The 15,553-nt window shown below is 30.8% G+C and overlaps 1 protein-coding gene across 1 annotated transcript in view; it reads left to right on the plus strand.

The window, feature by feature from the left end:
• Positions 1-1,919: 1,919 nt before the first annotated feature.
• LOC129966608 (potassium voltage-gated channel protein Shaw-like) overlaps positions 1,920-15,553 on the plus strand; it is a 259,991-nt gene continuing 246,357 nt past the window's right edge. The window contains exon 1 of the mRNA XM_056081105.1: positions 1,920-3,039. The gene's annotated coding sequence lies outside the window, so the exon portion shown is untranslated. The remainder of the gene's footprint in view (positions 3,040-15,553) is intronic.

The raw sequence follows: 15,553 nt of genomic DNA on the forward strand, positions 1-15,553 counted from the left end.
GAGCTTGTTCATGCTCACGTGACATAATCAATCGGTCTTCTCAATATCATTTCACATTTATATATAAATATCTGCTATCTGCTAATAAATTAGCAGAATGGCATAGGTCAACAGGGAAGGCCAACGTCTTCAGATTGCATATACAGTCTCGTGATAGTGTTATAACATGGTTTGAATGCTCAAACAGAAGTCCAGAACAAATGTATTTCGATAAATATAACAAGAAAAGTAATAGAAAGTGGCCTGAAAACGAAGATTTTTGCAGTGATTCAGCATGAATAATATATATAAAACATAACTAATGTAAAAAGTCTAATGAAGCTCTTTCCGTTCGATGACCGCTTATACTTGGAGCGGTTTGTGTTTTATTTTGGTGAACTGGACTAAGTCATTTGCATTTTGAACTCGGCTGACATCTCGTGAAATAGTTTTATCCAAAATTTGACACAGATTTACAGATTTGGTGCAAAGTTTCAACTCGGCATATTCTTGAGTTTTAATTAACTGACAATAAGCTCATGGCTCCATTTGCTTCGAAATCGGATACTCATCTGCAAAATTTGGGATAAAACCATATGGAACATCCTCATTCAGAAAGATCTTGACATTTTTGACGCATCATACTCACACAAATAATCGAATAATCTTATTTCGTCCAAAATTTGAAAGAACCACAGTTTAGATGTAAAAAAGCAAGAGCGAAATTATATTTGCGTAGGTATTTTTCCCCCTTTTAATTATTGTTTTCATACTATACGACAGACAATTAAAAAAAATAGTATTTTTCGAACTCAGGGCTATCTTAGATTTAAAATTCATTAAAGTCTCGTGGTTAAATTCTTAAAGAGGATAACTGAGTAATAAAAAAAGGAATATAAATTTGTTCAACCAGATATTTTTCCGGCAGCCAAAGCAATATGACCTCATCGAAAAATGCATCGCTTTCAAATCGCAATGTTTCTAATAACGGTAGTTGATTTCGGAATAAGTTTAACCTTCAAGATTAAGAAAGAATCTCAGGCATTTATCAAATACAACGAGACTCGAATGAAGAAAGAACTGGGGGAGTGCATACAACTCCTTTTTCATGCTGGAGGTAAATAATGCCTTCTGTTATTAATTCATTCTAATAATTCAACTCACTAAATTGAAGCTTTGCACATAAGGCAATAAAATAATTGAAATAACAAACAGTTCACTGAGAGATAACGGGGAGAAGGATTCAGTGGCTGGCACTGCATACTCAAATAAGAAAAATAAATCATGCAGAACATTGACTAGCTTTCTTGTCGGGAACCTGTACCAATCTCAATAGTAATTTTATAATTGAAGTATATGCGATCATACAATAAACCTCTCGTTTTGTAAACTTTTGCGCAGCGCTTCAATGCGCGTTTACTTAGCATTAAAAAAAAATGATTCTTTCAAAGCGTCCATCTCTTACACACATCTGGTCCCTTTTCCAAGAAATTCAACACATTTTGGAACGATACCGGAATACAAAAGAGAATCCCCAAAATATCCACTTTTTTTCTAAAAGAAAATATTTACAAACGACTCGAATCAAATGCTTACTATTGACATGCAGTCTCGCGCTCTCAATGTGATAGGGTTCTGCATTCAGAAATGCGAGCCCTTTCTATACAAAAATGGGAAAAAAATCATCCCAGAAAACATTTTACAAAAGTATGGGTACTTTAAGGTCTAAAAAAGAACCTGGACTTAAAGGATTACTTCCGGATTTCAAAGAAAAGAAGATGGAATTGAGTCCGGGCACAGCACGGTTCGTGGATGGGAAATCTGTGGGCGAAGCTCCGGATTCCGAGGAGCATGCGCAGTTCACAATCCGAGTCGGCCTCGCACCCTCCTGGACCACCTATTCTATACAGTGCTGAGTAGACGTCCGGGTAGGAGTTGCATTCCACGCTATCCGGCAGCTGAACGAGAGTTCAAGTGAACCGGATAATCAGAGAAAGCAAAATTGGAATTTTTTGGATTTTGGACTGGCGCATCCATTCTGTAAAGAAGGAATTTCAAATAGCTTTCGGATATTTTTTTCTATCTTTTGCAATTTTAAATAACCGCTCGGTTCCAAATGATAGTTTTACTTCATTTCTGATAGCAATTAATTAGATACAAAGAAAAAAATGGAGCGTTTGGACCGAATTAGTAATGACTTAAAACGTAAAAGTAGAAAATATTTAATGATGTGCAACTCAAATTGCTGAATTGTTATAATTATGAAATTCAGAGAAAATATGAATCTCTATTATTGTTTTACTAAAGCATCATTTAATTTTATTGTTTCTTTTTCTGATAAAGTTAAAATTTTCGGAACAAAACCAAAATCATTGTTACAGAATATAACTCAATGAGCTAGTTGTAGACTTTTCAATGTAGCTTTTGGTGTCTTATGCTTTTTCTCTTCAATTCTCAATCGATATAGAAGTAGATTGTAATTTAGCGTAGATTTCAGGGGCAAACTAGCAACAACTACTTTCTTTCGTGACTGTAGGTAAAATAGTTAGACGGTAGAAACCTGAAAAACTTGAAGGATTTTTACTGGAGTTAGACACGTCGATCTTTGTGGTCAATAAGCATAGACTTTTTAATCCCTTAAATACGAAATATATCATTGGAAATTTGCCTTATAGGTAACGTATATATATCTTCTGACAAGGAAAAACAACCAACCCAAACTTCCTCGATTTCAACCAAAGAAAAATATTTTCATAACTTACTATCGTCGGAAGCTATAAATCGAATTGGTGCATATTTATAATTAGAAGTTGAATAGATGATTGAATATTTAAGGTAATCACAGGACCAAAATGATGTTATTTTTCACCCAGTTTTCTAAGAAGTCATGAAACACAGTGCCTGGAGTTAAGTTGAGAAATATCTATAGTATTCGTTGAAATGATGAAAGTAGAAGCTTACTGAAGGTAACCGAAAGACATTGTGCATGCAGTTTTAAAATAAGGATTTGCTCCGATGAATGTCAACAATACTTCACAATGAAAAGTTCCCAGCGGTTGGGTAAGTAGTGGCTTACGATTTATTAGTGATTAATTCGAATTATTTCAAGTCCGTTGATGATCTGAAATTTCTTTTCAAAACCATTTTAAACTATGATCTATAACTGGATTTTTTTAAATTAATTCTAGCAAAAACTGCCTTAAAAATTATTCTTATTCCTAAATGGTTTTCTTTAACTGAGTGTATTGTATTTGTCCTCATTGTATAGAAAGGAATAATATTTTGAAAGGTTTTAGTTTGTAAATTGTATTCAATCAAAAAGGTCATCAAGATCTCCCTTTTTTAGACAAGTCAGCATGAACTGTAAGGTTAAAATTTTTCATGGTAAAAATTTACTGTACAGTCTTTGTGTTCCAAGTGTTGTATACGGTTTATTAAAATCAATCATTAAATTCTTATTTTTGAAATTAACCATTTTTAACTATAATCATTATTACTTTACCTATTAAAATGACTTCCTATTAATTTAATATGTACATATAAAGATAATTAAATATTGAAAATAATTCTCTTTATTGACCATTTTATTCAAAAATGATCGTTTTCTCTTTCTGTACTCCCTTTTGATCCAGCTTATTTTTGAATTCCTTATTTTTCAAAAACATTGAATTTTTATTATAATTTCAGTAATTTTGAATGAAACAAGTTCCCCTTTCATTTCAGAATTTTTGAAAAATCTTTTTCAAATACCTTTTATAAGAATGGCGCATAGCATTTTAAAATTTAATAAATTCTTAACAGATGCGGAGATATTAACAGATCAAGCATTTCATAAGTTATTTATTTTGCATTTCTGCACCTTTACTAAACATTTCATTCAATTGGAAATAAACAAATATTGAATTTTTTTCTATGCAAGCAATCACCGAAAATAAACAAATATTTGAATTCAAGAAACAATTTACATTATACAGAATTATTTTAAAAAATAGCATTAAATGCTGTAAAATTTTGAATGCACAATTGCAAAGAGCATCTGTTTGATTATTTGTTAACCGAAAGTGAACCAAGTCTACGAGTTAAATTACCTAGAAATCAGAAGTCCATGCTTCTTTTCTTCAGTGTTTTACAAAAACGACATTTATTCCCAAGCGTTTATAGAGTTTTTAATCATTACTTAATTGCATTCATTTAAACGTTTATTAAGGCTTACAAACGTAATAAACTTTAAAGTATTTTCTCTGAAACTTTATAACATTGAAAAGAAAAAATGTTGCGCAATTATTGAATAAAAATTCCACTCAATTTCTAAAAGAATTTGATAAAGATTTGGATTGGGAGGGAAAAAACCTTTAAAATACAGGAATTGCGAATCTTTATAAAATTTCATTCCATATCAACAGTTGATTATGAAACAGCAAATCCATTTCAGTTCTTAGGTAGGTAATAAATAAGAGTTTTGAAAAAATTCGGTTGCTATGCCAATAAGGATTTTATCATTTTACATAAATAGAAAAAATTCAACAAGCAAAAAAGAAGAAAAAAAAATGGTAATAAATGTTTTTTTTTTTTTCTCAAAGAATTTCGGTAACTGAATTTGTTGATTATAACTTTATATGTCCTCAAACCGGTTTCATAGAAGAATGAATTATTTTATTCTTTCGTTCTATCTTTTTCATAAAGCTTTCAACGGGCTAGTTTTTATATTTTTTTTATCTATTTCCGAAATAATAATTAATTCATATCGCAGCATGAAATTTTTGTATAAAAATGAATTATTGTTATTATTTTGAGTACAGAAATTCAGGTGAATTGAGTCACAAACTGATAGTAAAGAGTAATGTAAGCTTAAGAATTCGATTTATTTAGCACATAATGATAAAATTTGCTATTATTTGTGCGTTCAAATTGTAATGAGCATAATAATTCTATTTATGAATCAGGCATATTTGTAGGAAAAAATCCAAAAACAAATTCCTTTAAAGTTTAGATAGCTTAATATTCAAAAAAGTCAATAATAATGTTCAGATGCCTTTAACATCTTGCAAAAACGAATGATTCTCAGTTAAGAATTTCTTTATGGGCTATATATAATATCACTTAAAAAGAGATGTGCTAAATTTTATTTATTCTTCTGAGACAATGAATTCATTTTGTTTTAGAACAAACTACCTTTTTATTATGATCTGAAATGTAACTTTTAAATATACTAGAAAGCAAAAAAAAAAATCAAACTACTTTGAAGAAAAATTAAAACATAATGATGGCAGAACAATATAAGGATTAAACCTTGCTTAGTTGCATATTTTTGCTCATATTTAGTACTCATCGTTGAGATAAAAAAAAAATTGTACGGCGAAGTGAGAGTATATAACAGTGGAATTAACATTTGGCTCTATCGGTCTTTCTTGTAATAATAATTATACGTAGTTTTCATAAAATAAAGCAGTATGGTTATAAATTAAACATTGTATTGTGAAAGAAATGATATTTATTATATATCATACTAATATTTGGAAATTTTATTCTATTTTCAAATATTTTACCAAAACAATAGACAAGAAATTTTTAGAATATCAAAAAATGAAAGAGTTAAAAGCAAAGCAAATATTAAAAAAACCATAGTATGTCGAATAAGAAATGTGATTAAATGAAAACTAGATTATTCTCGCTGATGTTCTTTTCTCATTCGACAATACAATTATTTCAATGCCTATTTAACGAATATTATTTTTAGAATTCGTAAATTTTAATTCTCAGATAGTAAATTATCTTATCTACTTATCTTAAAACTGGTGCCACCATGGTGAAACGGCAACTAAAATTCGTCCGTGGATTTTACAGATCGTTCATATGAGCCCCAATCTCACCGAAGAGCTGGTATTTCCCAAATCCTCATGCTCATGAAATCAGTCGCGATTTAACGTCCATCCGGTGGTGAATGTAGTAATTTGGAGAGCGGCTCATATGTTTCTTCATTTGTGTGTGTTGATTTCTTCATTAAAGTCTACTTTTCTGAGAATAAATCAGATTAAATTTTACACATCTCTGATTTTTATTGACTAACCTTCGTTTTGAAACTAAGAAATAGCATTTGGTCTAATGGCCACTGATTGTGTTCTGAATTTTCCAATTTCTTAAAATACAAAAATTTTTAGCATATTGAAGACGATGTATTTCCATTACATCAATAATGAAAGTAATGTTATATATTTTGATGCAATTTCACAAATTATTTCTCATTTACAAGAAGAAAAGTCCAGACAATGAGTAGTTAAATGACTTGAGAAGTGGCGTGACTCTATCTCTATGCCAAATACTTCAATTGCATAGATGGTAACAGTGAATGTATCATATTTCGTTCAATTGCTCAAAGTAAGATATAATATAAATATATTTCAACAAATGATATCCTAATTAATATATTATAGAGATATACAGTTTTATTTCTTATTTTTATGTAGCTTAAAAATTTCAAATTAAGAGCCAACTATATACAAAAAATTCCTGACTAGCATTTTATGCAAAAAAGCATAAATAACAAATAAACGAGACGTGCAAGTAGAAATGTGTTTAATTTAATATCTTTCGAGCACTTGGAACTGAGAATGGCAGTCGTTACTTTAGACTGGAGGTATCACTTTCATCAGTGCCCTTCTCTAAATGGGAAAGGACAAAAAAAAAAACCCAGCTGTGTATCATTGATTTATCTCGGAGAATTAAAAGAATCGATTCTTTTATAGATATCCAAGAGAAAAAAGGCTTTCGATTTTATTTCCCCTATCCCTGATGAATTCAGTCACACCCTTCGATTAAGTGAATAATTAATCGGCTGAGAAGGAAACGATTTTTAGTTGGCGATCGCTTTCCGAAGTAGAAGTTTTATTTTTAATCTGTGCATTTGTATTAAGCGTAAAAAGAAATGCACAGTTATCAAAGTAGCGACGAAAATTGTGGATAGGCTTTGAAACTTTGTTGACCTACGCATTTTGTTTGATTGCTTATAGAATAACTAGCTGCCTTTGATGGCCAAATTGCTCGTCTAGACTATTGATTATTTTAGGCTGTTAAATGATAAATACGGACCGCATTAAAAAAATTCACCTTAACATTTTATATTACTAAATCTATTAAATCAATTTACTGCATATTAAAAAGTATACATATGAAGAAATAAAAGCCGGGAAAATCCTAATACGGAGTTCATCATTTATTAGCAAAAGCAAACAATTAAAAGTTTTGATGGACATTTGAAAATATTGCAAGTCACATCACTGACGCGCCCGAAGGCCCGCGGATAAATAAGACTGAATGGCAGGACCGCTGCATATCATTGTAAAAAAATATTTTTTAAATTAAAGTGAAGTTTATGGAAATGAAATTGATATCATTAAAAAGGTAATTTTTTTTAGTCTTAAGACAATACAATTGTAATATAATTGTTTGGGAATTTCCATTCTCAATTCATAGCAATTACCCACCTGATGATGGTTCATGCTCGACTAATCTCTCTGTTTGGACCTAATTTATTTTAATCGAAAAAAAATCCCCAAGGATCTCTTAATAGATTTAGTAAAAATTCTAAATTCCAGCGAAAGGTTAATATTTCGTAACTTTTGTACGCTATTGCTATGCAAGACGTTCTCTGCCTTACTTAAGGTCCATAATTTCTGAGAGAGGGAAAGGGGGATTCGAGAGTATGTGAGAAAGTTTTGAGAAGACCATTACCGCTGGTTAGAACTGAGTGCACGAAAATGCCAGAACTCAAAATTGCAAGGAGTAATATAAATGAAATTTAATATGCAGTCTTGCTGAGAATTGTTTAAATCTGGATGAAATTTTGGACACACGTAGTCGAAAGGAAGATGTTAAAATGCATATCGAATTTTATTTGTTCTATGAAAAGCAAAACAAGAAGAATTGTATCAATATAAGCCACACGCTTGTTACATCTTTCGAAAACCTGATTTATTTGTAGGCACTGATCCTTTCTGATATACTTCCCTGATGATGAGCTCTTATGAAGAGAAATGAGGGAATATGCCATATTGTATTAGTACACAAAGGAGTCGAGGAGATAATTATTTTTACCTTAGTACTTTTCTCTCCTCTGAAATAAGAGGGGAGACAGTGACATAGTGGCAGAATCCCGATCTCGGAACCAGAAACTTCTACCATCGATACAACCCGAGATCAGCCAGGCAACGCATAAACTTGGTATAGGTTAAATTTGCATTCCAATTTCTTTCAGCTGGTGTAGCATGGAAGTTGACACAGAGAAATATTACCTCGAGTGTCGTCCTATAGCCACTGCTTAAACATCATGAAATTCATCCCAAATGTGCTTAATACATTTTCATTACTAGGCATTAGCCTAAGTTGAATTAAATAGAATGTCTAAATTAAATAGAGATTCTGAGTCATCAGCATCTGAGTTTTGGCCAAAAACAGACGATTACAATAATTTCCAACAGTCTGTCCATAATCTTCAAATGCATCAGTAAAAATCTTGAATAAAAGTTTTAAAAACAATATATGCCATCCTATAACATTCTTAACTGTATGATTCATACAAAATTTTTGTTACAAAAATTTTAAAAAAAATACAAAAAGAAAAAAAGACGGGTGACCAAATTTCATTAACTTATTTAAATACATGAATAATTTGCAAACAAAATAAGTTTAATTCGATCGTATCCAAAGCGTGGATCCCTGTTGAACCTAAACTTTCTCGCATATAATTTTTAATTTCATCTACAAATTTTTATCATAGATCGTGACGTCAAATTTAGCTGTTGTGAACAAAAAATTCTTGTTAAATTTTGGTCTCGAACGAAAGATGCTTATCGATGTCTAAATGCTACAACTCGGTGAATTTTATTTCTGCTTGCATTTTAATCTCGCCTCCATTGTATGAAGCTGGATTTTCACCATCAAATCATGGTATATACAGCACGAAAATCAGTGTGGAATCAGGAGAAAACTTAGAATGATAACAAACAGAGATGATAAGTAGGCGGCTTCTCGCTATTCCGAAATGCTTAACAATGGAGTTGTATTTGTACACCAATAACGGAATGTACCTTCTTTTTAATCGAAAGAGAATTCGACTTATGGACCGATGATGACTATTTTGTAACTGACCTCAATAACCGTATTATTTTCACAACCCGCCTGATGATAAAATGCTATCACTCCCTGGCAGGTCATGCTTTGTTGGTTTATAGTTAAGCTGCTACAAAATCAGAACGAATCAAACTGACCACCAAAATTTTTTACTTTCTTAGATTCTTTAGCAGTTTCCATATATCTTAAGATTCTAAAAAAATATGTGGTTTTAGATGTATATGTAGGTATTTAAAAATCTGCATAAAAGCGTGTCCATGGATTTTCAAGTAAGTCATCTTGAATCTTGAGAAACTGATAAAGATCCGTAAAATGGAATTCCTGTATTAAAATGCAAGCATTCCTGTATTAAATGCATCCAATATTAAATATTAGATGTCTTGTCTGAGACATCTAATATTTAATATTGCAGATTATTTTCCTACAGTTACTTTTTATTAAAGTTTGTATTTCGGGTATTTTTCGTTCATCTTCAATTGGCATGCACCTGGTCACTTGATTTTTAAACGCTTCTATAGGGCGCCAATACCCAGTATGTTACGCTACATTTTTGTGGATGCTATTGAGTTTTTGTATATTTTAAATATTTTAATCAATAATTCTTTTCTAAAAATTAGGCAAATGGGAGAGATATCTGTTGTCAAATATATAAAAACCTATTGCAAATCTATGAAACCTCTGCTGGATTTTCTAAATAATTTTTAGCATCCAGATAAAATGATTCATCTCCTACGAATACACAAACTCTGGCATATCTGGCGTGCTATTTACCCATATAAGATGAATATTAAAAATATCATCTTGGATAAAACCTCACAAAATATGTTTCCTTTCAGTGAACCGAAGGAAAGGAAGGAGCTCATCAGTTTTAATTGCCTTTTTTTTTAAGAAGACTCTGTTTATGAATGATCAGGTCTGGTAACGTGTTTACGAATGATCTTTGGTCACGAATGTGTACCATGAGTTCTAAGAGTCCAGTCTCGATATTTACCGACATTACGTCACTTCAGAGTTAAATGGATAAAAACGAATCAATACCGTTGTTGGTTGGTGCATCTGGGGTTTTATTGGGGAGGAAATTATGATGCGATCTTCATTTGTCGATTAGGATATAAACGGATTTCGGAAGGGGGTCTCCGAAGAATAGATAGCAAGGTTGGAATGAAGTTTTAATGCGAAAGAAATGGCCGATGTTTTCAATGGAGGAAGTTCTATTTTCTTTATAGCTATCTCACCCATTTTGAATAACAATAATGGTGTCAGAGAATAATGCCGTGGTTAGATATTTCCGATGATTTGCTTGATTTGTGATACCGTTTTTCTCTCAAATCAACTGTTGCCTTATTGCTGACTGCTTATGTCTTAGAGTTGTTTTATTTTGCTTTCTGTTATAATTAAGTTTTATTCGATTTTTGATGCGAAATCTATAAAGTTTGTAAGAACTTAAAGGGGAAAAAGCAGTTTATTTATTTTAGAATCCTCAATAGAGCGTCTCAAAACAAGTTTGTTATTATTTTCTGTTTTACAGGCTTTATATTAAAAATATCATCATTATAGAGTGCAAATTATCGAAAGAGCTTCAAAAAACATGGGATAAATGTGAAGATTTGGCTTAACAAACCAAAAAAAATTATTTTAATCCTAAAATATATGATATTTAAAACACAAAGATACAAGTACCATTACGAAAAAAATTATTAAAAAGATTTTATTGAGCTATTTAGATAAGATATGAAAATATTACTTAAGAAAAAACCGAAGTGAATACTTTTGTAAATGTAATCGAAATTGCCCAATGTGAAATGTGAAGTCACTAATCACTGCTGTAGTGATTCAATGATGAATTATGCTTTATTCAAACAGCAGTAACAGGCACATGACACGTTTACTTGGAGAATTTTCTATAATAGGGGGTTGACTACTTTTAGTCCGTAGTCCCATTTTATTTATTTATTTATTAGTTTTAAAATCATGAACTCAATTGTACTTTTATTTTGAAAAATTGTTCGTTACTGCCATAAGAAAAAAATATCTGTTATATGTTTGGAAGTGAAAATTATCTCATTTTTCCACAGTTTTTCAATGAAAATGATCTGGGGGCTGTAACCGTAATTCGCTTACCGTGACTTTTTGTCGATGCCCACAGCAAAAGTCGGTCGGGTTTGACAGTCGGCATGGCTGTAGCCGTCATTAGCATTACAAATTTGACCACTTGCAGTGGAAAAATGTATCTCGGAAATAAAATGACGTTCGTGATCCATCGACTGAGATGGCTTGCCGGAACTCAGTTTACAGTTTTAGGTCGAAAATTAATTAATTTTGAAGTTCTAAATCTTCTTCTTTAAATTTATCAGATACTCTGTGTGGCCTCGCTGCGAGTTACAATGGGCTGTTTTGACACGCACGTATGTAAATTTCTTGATACCACAACTGGATTCTGCAACTATTGCTCGAAAAAAAATTGTCTGGAACTATAATTGTGAATTAGTTGCACACACATACTCAGAGTAATGTCCACGAAATGTTATCGCTAATTTACGAAAAAAAAAATACTTACAGGTTGAATATGTGAACAGACTAATAAGAACGTAATTTTCACTCGACTAGTATGTGAAAAATGAAAGAAAAAGAAAACACGCAATACTGGAGTCGCCATTATTGAAGAGAACTTGCTTTACCCCTTTTTGAGAAAATGAAAAATTAACAAAATCATATTGCTTACTATCTAGAATGTTGACTATTTTTGTTTGTTTATTCAGCCTATTGCTGAAGAATTAACAAATCAATGCACTTGTAATAATATTTTTAGAGAAGTCATGCAGAATAGCTTTAACTATCCTTTGTCCACTTCTCATCAAACATCGGACGACTGTAGTCGTCCAATGCAGCAATAGGTTCAAAATCTCCATAAAAGTTTTCAAATAAGAATTCGAAATAATAAGAAAACTGTTGACCTTGGATTATTCTTTCGTTAATAAAATTTAAAAAAAGCAATTTCTATTTTTATTTTAGTTTATATACCTTATTTTAACATATATTTAACTTGCGTTTTCATTATCTATAAACTGTAAGGCAATGAACATGATTAAAAAAATTAAAATTGCATGAAAACCGATTTTTGGCGTCTTCTACCTTGAGCTATTTTGTTCCTAATATGTTTTGCTGCCTGCCTTGTTTCTTTCCAATTTCAGATCTGATGAAGAAAAAAAATTTTGATTGTATAAGAATTTTTGAAAAAAAAATTTTCAACAGGGATTGGCTTGAAAGCCGCTGCACTTGGCAAACTCGTCTATATGACTTTTAATGGATAATTTTGCCGCGTGTCTCGGGATAAATAGCCACATCTAAACTTTTACTAGTTGTTTCACTCGATAAATCGATATCTTTTGTTGAAAACATCAAACATTTACCAAAATTGGAACTCCTTTCTTAGTTAAGCTATAGTTCTCTTAGTTTATATCGTCATCTTTGGCGATCAACTTATTTGCCCAACTTATTGACTATTTAGGCTTTTTCAATCATAAATATGGAATACATTTTTTTTAAATTTCCTTTTGTAATGTAATAAGACTACAAACCTGAATTCAGTTCAATCGTTTTACAGTAAATTAAAAAGTGCACGTATTACGAAATAAAAGGAGAAGTGAAAATCCTCACTTCCACTTTTATTCCTATATTTTCGCTTTTATTCACATTCCATGATATCATTTGAAGGTTACTGCTTGGATTGAATAATAATTTGAAATAAAAGTATTCTTTAAAAATAAGGAAAAATTGCGCGGTGATGGAATTGATATCAATAAATAGGTTGCTTATTTAGCCTTAAGATAAAGCGAAGATCATTTTTTTAGCAGCAATTTCCATAGGGAAGTCCCAAAGATTACTCATTATGCGATTTTAAGCCTATTTTTGTTCTCGATTTAATTTTCTGTTTGATGCTTATTTCTTTAATATCTTCTTCCTTCTGTCTAAATAGACTTTTTGGTTACGAGGCGAACACTCTCCAGAACATTTCTAAAAATATTTTGTAGCTCCATCAATTAGCTAAACAAAGATCCCAATTCAATGCAGCTATAAGAGCAGCCTGGAATTCATATGATGATTTATTTACATTTGATATATGCCATTCGGCAATAAGAGTGATTTTTGTATCGCATCCATTAACTTTTTTTAAATGCGTAGATAGATACTCTGCAAAACAGGGAGCCTTTCTTTTTCAGAAGTCTAGGCTGTGACATATTTTTCTAGTATACCGAGTACCGATGCTCTTGTAGGAATCATGTAAATTTAAGACAAAAGTGTTTTTGGTGATTCTCTAAATGAAATTTTCATTTTTCTTCTTCACCGCGTCTGCTCTTTACAGCTTTAGGATGAATATTTTCACAATTTTCTCCAGTTTATTTTGAGATGCAATATTATGATCTGAAGAAGATCTTTATAACAAGCATTGTGTGTCCCGATTACTGAAACCATCAGGACTTGAAGATTCCACCGATCTTGCACCATACACGATTTTGGACTCTTTTCAGTAGTCTAAGTTCGTTATCGGTTTCTAGATCTATATGGTTTTAAGTTGCTAAATGACATTTTACCTTCTTTTACAGGAAGAGAATCTGAAAAATAAAATAGAGACTTTGATATTTTAATGAATCTTTGTGTTTTCCAAATCTGAAATCAACATCTTTGAAATTACTTCTATCAATACTCTAAAAGATTTCGTTGTAGATTGTAATATTTCATAATCGACTACAGTAATGAATACTTAGTGGGGAAATAAAACACTGTTTCGTTGACAAAGGAAACCATTAATAATAATTATTAAAAAATATCCAACTTATTGAATAATAATAAGTGACTATTTACCTTAGGCGATCAGCTTGTTTGTTTGAAGTATTGATTATATTTCATTTTAATTCAATCTCTTATGCTTCAATTGATATTCATGATTCCCTTGGCAAAACTATTGCACTGCATGACTCATATATTTTTCGTCATTGCTCATTATCTGAAGAGCTTTTGAAAGTGAACGAGTTTCCAATAATGAAACCTTTAATCACTGGGTTGAAATATTTTATACTTTTACAGATGTCTATATTTTAAGATTTTGAAATGCATTACGATATTGCTTTAAATAAACCGCCACAATTGTTGAGAGCTGAAAAATGTTGAAATCAGAAGAGCATTATCCAAGTTTATTTTGTAATGTCTCTCGAAATGGAGGCTTATTTAGAAGTCATAATTTTTCATATGAAATAAAAATTTGCGAAAACTCTGTCCAGTGGCTGGACAGATTTTCGGTCTTGACAATAAATATTTGAATGAAAGTAATGATTGAGTAATGGAACGTTTCAATATACGAAAAAAGAAATATACGTTTGAATATACGAAAAAAAAACTCTAATTATAAAAGAATTTATAGCAAATTGAAGAGATAAAAAATTGTTGCATGCATATCAAAATAATTATTTTTAATCTAATATTTTAAAAACCAATAATGCATAATAAGTAACAATTTGAATTAAAAAACACCGGCTGAAAAATAAAGCAGCTTTTCATTAAAATGCTAATAATCTCAACTAAAAGAAGAGAATAAAGAAAAAAAACCACTGAACTAAATAACTAATTTTGCCCTTTTCGCCAGCCAAGCGTTGCTCAACATAAAGAATTACAAGAACTCCGAAAAGAATTTTTCCGTTAATTTGTTAGAATATCTTTAGCTGATGCTGAATGATCTTAGGTGAAAACGGGCTCTCTGGAATACAATAGCTCACATATAAGAGGACTGGGTTTTAATTTCTTTTTTTCCTGACGAAACTTGTATTAAAATATTTAAATCTTCGTAAAAATAAAGAAACGCAGGAAATATCATTCAAGTTAGAAAGTATTATAGAGATTTTTTTTTTATTTTCGTTTTGTTTTTAGCCACAAGTTAAAGTTAGCTACCGTAATCAATTCCATTTAATACAATACTTCAAACGTCTGATCTAAGCATCATTTCAGTTTTTTATAACATTCATTATTTGAAATTACGATGTCTTTTTCTCCTTTTTAAAAAATTAAATCTAATATATTTTGCAAGAGGAATTATTTTCTTACTTCGTTTTAACTGAAGAAAAAATTTAATAAGAAGTCAATATATTTCACTTGATTAAATTTTATTTTAAAAGTTTGACTCAGAACTTCTTAATAATTGTTCGTGTATCCCTTACAATCTTTTGATATATGTTGATATATTTATATTAAAATTTCTTTTTTAATATGGAAAATCGTATACTGCGTTTTTGTTATGAAAAGTATTCAAAACATGAAATATGTTGTTCAAATATTTCGTTTATATTGTGCCACCCTTTCCAAGTGACCAAAATTCAAAATTTTGCGGTCCATCTCAAAATAACCTCCAAAAGAGACATAAATATAATTAGGCTTAAGTAACTGGTTTGTATCTTGC

This window comes from Argiope bruennichi, chromosome 4, assembly GCF_947563725.1.
Source record: "Argiope bruennichi chromosome 4, qqArgBrue1.1, whole genome shotgun sequence".
Lineage (NCBI taxonomy): Eukaryota > Metazoa > Arthropoda > Arachnida > Araneae > Araneidae > Argiope > Argiope bruennichi.